The sequence below is a fragment of the Panthera leo genome, chromosome A3 (assembly GCF_018350215.1).
Source record: "Panthera leo isolate Ple1 chromosome A3, P.leo_Ple1_pat1.1, whole genome shotgun sequence".
Classification (NCBI taxonomy): Eukaryota; Metazoa; Chordata; class Mammalia; order Carnivora; family Felidae; genus Panthera; species Panthera leo.
Genome location: NC_056681.1, coordinates 43,688,791 through 43,697,163, shown reverse-complemented (window position 1 = coordinate 43,697,163; position 8,373 = coordinate 43,688,791). Strand labels below are relative to the sequence as shown.

Here is an 8,373-nt window from a genome sequence, read left to right as displayed (position 1 = left end):
TTAGTGTTTCATGACCCAGAATGTGGTCTATCTTGGTGAGCTTAAGAAAAATGTGTACTCTGCTGTTGGTAGATGGAGTGTTCTATAAATGTCAATTAGATCAAGTTGATTGATAGTGCTGTTTAAGTCAACTCTATCCTTATTGATTTTCTGCCTGCTTGATCTATCAATTACTGACAGGGGGATATTGAAGTCTCCAACTACAATAGTGGATTTGTCTATTTCTCTTTTTAGCTCTATCAATTTTTGCCTGACATATTTTGATGATCTGTTGTTAGGTACATACATTGTTATGTCTTTCTGGAGAACTGACCCATTTATCATGATGTAGTACCCCTCTTTATCCTTGTTAATCATTTTCCTTGTTCTGATGCGTTCTCTGTCTGAAATTAATATAGCTGCTCTAGCTTTCTCTTGATTACTATTAGCATGGTCCATCCCTCTCTATCCCTTTATTTCTAACCTATCAGTCTTTATTTTGAAAATAGTTTTCTTATAGAAAACATATAGTAGTTGCCCTATAGGTTAAAATACACATTTCAGAGAGTTTTCTGACTGGTGAACTTGTGGCAGTGTGGGGGCCAGGGGGACATGAGAGCTCTGTGTCCTTTCTCCATGCCTGCCTGCCCTATGCACCTCTCCATGCCTGCCCCTATGTTGTTTCTGAGTTATATCCTTTTATAACAAACCAGCAATCTAGTTAAGTAAGAAAGCAAGTAATAAAATGTACATTTTTACCAATCTAAGTTCACCATCAAAAAACACTATTCTGTTCCTCTTGTAGTTCAGGTACGCTGTAACAGATTTTTCTCCCCCCCCCTCCCCCCCCCCCCCCCCCCCCGCCTGCCCCCAACATGTTTGGTGACATTGCTATTGTTCCTTTCACTTATCCATATGCTGTGATGACCAAATACATTTTTACCATTGTTACTTTAGACAGTTACCTTTGTGATCTCTTAGAGACCAGACTAGAACCTTTAGATTTGTTTCCAATGCCAGCAGTCCTGTTTTAAAGAGGGAGGAGACACAAATGCTCCCTCAAATAGAACACTAGTCCTAATCCTTCTGGAAAGCGGACTTCCATTAAACATCTAAAGAACACCTTATTACGTAGAACACTGTGCTGGGCACCCCAGGCCATCAGATAATCACAGAACTCAGATGTCAGCCACTCTGGCTCCCATATCTTACAGATGAGGAAACTATGCCACAGTGGGGTAGTGCTCTTCTAGTCTGGAAGAAAAAGAAGCTACAGAAAGGCAGCCTGATCCTAGACTGAATCCAGTACTGAAAGGTAAAATGTAGCAACAGAGGACATTAATGGGTCATTCAACAAAATTAGAATAAGTACATTAAAGAACATTAAACTGAGGTTGTGTATATCTATATGTATATATTTAGGTAATGTGTATGTTTATGTATTTGGGCAGGGAGAAATGATAAAGCAAATGGGGCAAAATGTTAGCAGTAAGCAAATTTGGATAAAGGATATATGGGTTCTTTGCACTATTCTTTGCACTATTCTTGCAACTTTTCCATAAGTTTAAATTATTTCCAAATAAAAGGCTTAAAAAGTAATCCTTTAAACCACATAATAAAATAATAGGTTGCAATTCTACATTCCTGGAAATCCAGGGATTTTTTTTTTCCTTCATATTTTTAGTCTCTCCGTATCACTGGCCCCAAAATGCCAAAATATAGTGTATTTACTTTTTGTTAATATACACTGCTTTTCAGAGAGGTGATCTTACTAAAATGCGTAACTGCCATCTTGGGAAGGAAGGGCATCTGGAATAAGGTATGTCGGGGGGAACCAACCCCACTCTATTCAAAGGTGAATGGTTGCCGGGGTTGAACACAATTATGCCTGAGGCCTTGTTCTCAATCAAAGCACAGCTTGGTTTGGTTCTCTCTGGGACTACCCCCCTGGGCAGGGAGGGCCTCTTCTTTCCCTGTCCTTATTTGGATACATCCCATCTTGAGGAAGTAGGGAGAGACGTGGAAAGAACATTGCTTTGCTGTCAGTTATCAGTGTGGAATTTCTGTTTTCCTTTTGAGCAGCAATACTTGCATCGATGTATGCCAAAGAGTAACCCAAAAATTGAAGTCAGCAGGATGCCCGCAGAGACCCAGCAGGCTTCTCTTATGCCCTCTTGCTCCCTGATCTGATCCCAGCCCATAACTTTCAGAACCCAAGTCTAGGGCCCAGAGTTTGCAGGGAAAGCAGGCAAAAGCCCCCTACTCCCAACCCTGTCCTCTCTTCTGCTGCCAACCATCAGTGGAGCAGCTGCCATCTTGCTGTACCTGTCCCCTGACATAACAGCCTTGAGTCTCACATGCAAGAGGCACAGCCACCTTACAGACAAGAAAGAGACTCAGAGGTAAAAAGGCTGAGAAACTGCATAGGATGAGAAGCCAGACTTGGGGCTTCTGACCAATGCATATTGTTCTTTCTGCTCAATCTGCTTCAAATGCCACCCCCTAGGCCACCAGTGGCTTTTCCCATATCCCATACAGAGCCTCTGGGGGTGAGGAGCACCCATTCATTATACCACAAATAAGGCAAAGCCTGCCTCTGTGCCTGGCCCAAGAAGAGACAAGACCCTGAGACCAAAGCCCATTTCTTCTCAATACCACACCAAATGGTTCAGAGCTTAGAGTGCTGGTGCTGCCCTCAGGATACCACCCAGACCACCAACCAACCTTCCCTGGAAATCCCCCTCAAATGTCACTTCCCCAGATGTTCTGGAATGCTTGCTCAGCCATCCTCAGAGGACTTTGTTGCTCAATGTACTGAAGCACTCATCACCGTGCTCTGGTCTCCATCTGCCTGTCTGTCTTCTCAGCAGATTGTGCATCCTGGGGTCAGGGCTCAGTTACATTTGTCTGCATGTGCCCAGCAGCCAGTACAGTAGTTGACAGACTGCTGAGTGAATGAACAAATGAAAAAGTAGTGAGTCCCAACAGGATCCCTAGGTTCAAGCCATGGCTGCATCACTATTTCTTTGCTCTCAAGCAAGTCAGTTTCCTCTTGGTGACCTGATTTACATAATGGTGATAATTCTTCTCTGGTTCTAGCACAGAACTGTTCAGCACAGGGGTCATGTCTACAAAAGCATCAAAGAGATGTGGATCCTACTAACTACCTCACCCATAGGCCAATAGAGATGCTTCACCTGTAGATCCCCCCAACTGGCCCACTGGCACCCCAATGTTCTGCACACCTCACTCACATAACCCCTCCTCCACGGACAGCTCCCTGTGTAGTTACCAAGGGCAGCAACAAGTACAAGCCTCTGTAGACAGCCAGGGATCATGCACAGAAAGTTGGCCAACTCTGCAGGATCAGGAGATATCACACAAACCTGGTGTTCAGCTCTGCCCTCGGAAGGCATATGGGAGGCTGTCAGCACCTGGCCTGGTTATGCAGTTTGTTGGGATGCAATTGTTCATAGTTATCTCTTACAATCCTTTGTATTTCTGTGGTATCAACTGCAAGGTCTCTCACTTCTGATTTTACTTATTTGAGTCCTCTTTTTTTGTTTTTTGTTTTGTTTAATGATTTGTCAATATTGTTTATCTTTTCAAAAAAATAGCTTTTAGTTTCGTTGATCTTTTCTATTGTTTTTCCAGTCTCTATTTCATTTATTTCTGCTCTGATCTTTGTTATTTCCTTTTTTTTCTGCTTTGAACTTAGTTTGTTCTTTTTCTACCCAGACTGAATCATGAAGAAATATAAAATTTGAATAAACCAATTACTAGTAAGGAGACTGAATCAGTAGTTAAAAACCTCCACAAAAATAAAAGGCCAAGGACCTGATGGCTTTATGGGTGAACTCTACCAAACATTTTTAAAATGTTTTATTTATTTTTGAGAGAGTGAAAGTAGGGAGGAGCAGAGAGAGAGGAACAGAGGATCTGAAGCAGGCTCTGTGCTGACAGCATTGGCGAGCCCAATGTGGGGCTTGAACTCACTAACTGCGAGATCATGACCTGAGCCAAAGTCAGACGCTTAATCAACTGAGCCACCCAGGTGCCCCTGTACTCTACCAAACATTTAAAGAAGATTTAACAATCCTTCTTGTACTCTTCCAAAAACTGAAGAGGAGGGAACACTTCCAAACTCATACTATGAGGCTAGCATTACCCTGATACCAGAGCCAGACAAGGACACTACAAGAAAATTATAAGCCAATATCCCTGATGAATATAGACACAAAAATACTCAACGATATACTAGCAAATGGAATTCATCAACACATTACAAGGATAATACCCATGATCGAGTTGGATTTATCCCTGGGATTCAAGGATAGTTACAACATATGCAAATCAGTGATACATTAACAGAATGAGGGATAAAGTCATATAATCACCTCAATAGGTGTAGAAAAGAATTTGACAAAACTTAACATCCTTTCATGATAAAAACTCAATAAATCACGTAAATAAGAAATGTACTTCAACATAATAAAGCCCAAATATACAAGCTCATAGCTAAAATTAGACCAATGGTCAAAACCAATCAGGAACAAGACAAACATGCCCACTATTCCCATTTCTATTCAACACAGTCCTTGAAGTCCTAGCCAGAAAAAAATAGGCAAGAAAAAGAAATAAAAGATATCCAAACTGGAAAGGAAGAGGTAAAATTATCTGTTTGCAGATGACATGATCTTATATATATATATATATATATATATATATATATATATATATATATATATATATCTATGAAAACTCTACCAAGAAACTGTTAGAATAAACAAATTCAGTTAAGTTGCAGCATGCAAAATCAGTATATAAAAATAATTTGCATTTCTTTTTTTATTTTGAGAGAGTGTGTGAGAAGGGGAAAGTGGCAGAAGGGGGGTGGGTAGAGAGAAAGAGATATTGACTGACTCTTAAGCAGTCTTCACAGTCAGCATGTAGAATGCAGGGCTCAATCCCACAACCCTGGGATCATGGCCTGGGCCAAAATTAAGAGTTGGACACTCTACCGACTGAGCTACCCTGGCACCCCCATTTGTACTTCAATACACTAACAACAAATTATTTGAAAGAGAAATTAAGAAAATAACCCCATTTACAACAGCATCAAAAATAGAAAATACTTAGGAATAAATTTAACCTATACATGGAAAAATATAAGACACTGATAAAAGAAATTGAGGAAGACACAAATAAATTAATAGATATTCCATGCTCATGGATTGGAGAAATTAATATTATTAAAATATCCATATTATTCAAATTGATCTACAGATTTAATGCAATCTCTATCAAAATTTAATTGGCATTTTTCACAGAAATAGAAAAAACAATCCTAAAATTCATATGGAACCACCAAAAACCCCAAACAGCCAAACTAATCTGAAGAAAGAAAACAGCTGAAGCATCACACATCCTGATTTCAAACTGTATTACAAAGCTATGGTAATCAAAACAGTATGGTACTGGCATGAAAACAGACATGGAGATCAAAAGAACAGAAAGCCCAGATACAAACCTACATAAGTCAACTAATATTTGACAAGTGTGCCAAGAACACACAAAGGGAAAATGATAGTCTCTTCAATAAATGGTGCTAGGAAAACTGGACAGCCACAAGCCAAAGAATGAAAGTGAACACCTATCTTACACTACTCGCAGAAGTAACTCAAAGTGGAATGAAGATCTGAGTCTAAGATCTGAGTCATACAACTCCTAGCATAAGGGGCACCTGGGTAGATCAGTCGGTTGAGCATCTGACTTTGGCTCAGGTCATGATCTCACAGTTCATGAGTTTGAGCCCTACTTTGGGCTCTAAGCTGTCAGCACAGAGCCTGGAGCCTGCTTTGGACTGTGGGTCTCCCTCTTTCTCTCTGCCCCTCCCCCATTCATGCTCTGTCTCTCTCTCTCTCAAAAATAAATAAACATCAAAAAAAATTAAAAAGAAAAACAACTCCTAGCATAAAACATAGGAAAAAAACTTTCTTGACCTTGGCAATGATTTCTCCAAAATCACAAACAACAAAAACAAAAACAAGTGGGACTAAATCAGTGACTATAAAGATTCTGCACAGCAAAAGAAACAGTTACCAAAATGAAACGGCAAACTTATAGAAGAAAATGTTTGTAAACTATATATGTGATAAGCAGTTAAATCCAAAACATAAAGAACTTTATACATGTCAAAAAAAATAGCAAAAATGATGATGAGGATAATGATGATGATGATAACAATACTAACAACCTGATTTATGGGCAGGGGAGCTGAATGGACATTTCTCTAAAGAAAATATACAAATGGCCAACAGGCACATGAAAAGAGGCTCAACATCACTAGTCATCAGAGAAATGCAAATCAAAACTACAATGAGATATCACTGTGAGGGTAGCTAATATCAAAAAGACAAGAGATAGCAAGTGCTGGTGAGGATGTGGAGAAAAGGGAACCCTTGTTCACTGTCCATGGGGATGTAAATTGGTGCAGCCATTATACAGAAAACAGTATGGAGGCTCCTCAAAACATTAAAAATAAAACTACCACATGATCCATCAATCATACTTCTGGGTATATAAGCGATGGAAACAAAATCAGTATCTTAAAGAGACACCAACATTCCCATATTCATTGCAGCATAATTCACAAAAGTTAAGATATGAAAACAAGCTACGTGTCTGTTGATGAATACATGGATAAATAAAATGTGGCATTTTTATTTTATTATATTTTTAATTTTAGAAAGAGAGAGAGCACATGAGTGGGGCAGAGGGAGAGACAGAATCTTAAGCAGGCTCCACGCTCAGCAGAGAGCCCCATGTGGGACTGAGCCGAAATCAAGAGTCAGATGCTCAGACTGAGCCACCCAGACACCCCTAAATTTATTTAATTTTAATTAATTTAGTGACATGTAACTAGGGGGCTACTAAATTGGACAGTGCAAGTCTAAAAGTTCTGATATTTGGGTAGAAACCAAGAGACCTAGGGACACATGGGGTGTTACCATCTCTTCCTTTAAGTGAGTTTTAGGGGCACCTGGGTGGCTCAGTTGGTTAAGCATCTGACTTTGCTCAGGTCATGATTTCACAGTTCATGAGTTTTAGCCCCATGTTGAGCTCTGTGTTGACAGCTTGGAGCCTGGAGCCTGTTTCGGATTCTGTGTCTCCCTCTCTCTCTGCCCCTCACCCACTCACACTCTCTCTCTCTTAAAAATAAACATTAAAAAAATAAATAAAAATAAGGTGAGTTTTAGAAGAGGAAGAAGGTCCAGGCCTTCTCTGGTCTGCAACACCAGGGCAGCGAACACTTGAAATGCAGGACCTTGACTGGGGACTTCAAAGCAAAAGGGGAAAGGGGGCTCAGGTAAAACCATTACACAATGTACGTGACATAGGAAGGACTAGGAAAGAAAAATCCCCACAATTTTTCAAAGAAATTAACCCTGAGCTGGCAACAGCCCTGTGGCTTCAATCTCAGCACGCAGGCACAGTTGAGGGGGCTGCACATTTCACAGAGAAGGAAACCCTGAGACAGGGCGGCTGGGCCACGGCAGCAGGCTGTGGCATGGGGAAGGCAGGGGGAGCTGTGGGAGATGGCTGCCTGGAAGGGTTGCGGCCTTGGCCTTCATGGTGGGAAGGAGCCAGGAAACCCACACCAAGCCTTCATTCTCTCAGTCCTCAGAGCATCTGCTGATGCCTCCCCTGGTCCGAACTTGACAGGAAGCTGGAAGTAAGCACACATGGTCAGCCTCAGGGAAGAGCAGAGAGGGGTTCTGGACACAGACATCGCGAAGTGACGCGGCATGGATGAAATGAGTGGTAAGGAAAGGAGGGATGAGAACGATGTCAGGTGATGAGAACGGCGTGTCAGGAGGGCACCTTCATGTTGTCATGGCAGTGGCCGTCCATTGGGGTCTGCCAGCCTGGCTCTGAACCCTGACTCCACTACCTGCTCATGGACTGATCTGGGTTAGGTTCCTATGGGGTGACGACACTCATGGTCTCTGGTGTCTCTATACATCTTGTGAGCACAGGTGTTGACTATCTTTGCTTGACTATATTTCTGAGGATATTTAAGTAGCAAACAGCCTTGGAAGAGAGAGAGTGTATCTCTCTCCAGAGCAAAGGTCAGGCATCATAAAAGATTTGGGTTTTCTGGGTTCTTCTGTAGCATAACCCACTGTGTGTGAGGCGTCACCTGGCCCTCCTCGGTGTCATCTATGGAAGCTGGGGTGCAGGGAGTTGGCACAAATGCTGACACGAGCTCCCACTAGTGCTGTGAGCAACAAAGCTCAGCCCTGTCTTGGACTGGGGCCTCCTGTGTGCTGCCGGCACCCAGGAGACTTTGTGTGGCAGGCCAGCTGGCTACTGTGTCAACAGGGCAAGATC

General features: G+C 41.8%; 1 long non-coding RNA gene across 1 annotated transcript; it reads left to right on the top strand.

The window, feature by feature from the left end:
* Positions 1–1,026: 1,026 nt before the first annotated feature.
* On the top strand, positions 1,027–7,957 carry LOC122214969. Its single transcript, XR_006200171.1, has 3 exons — positions 1,027–1,294; positions 1,738–1,798; positions 7,660–7,957. It is a non-coding gene; the product is annotated as an uncharacterized LOC122214969 (long non-coding RNA).
* The last annotated feature ends 416 nt before the right edge of the window (positions 7,958–8,373 follow it).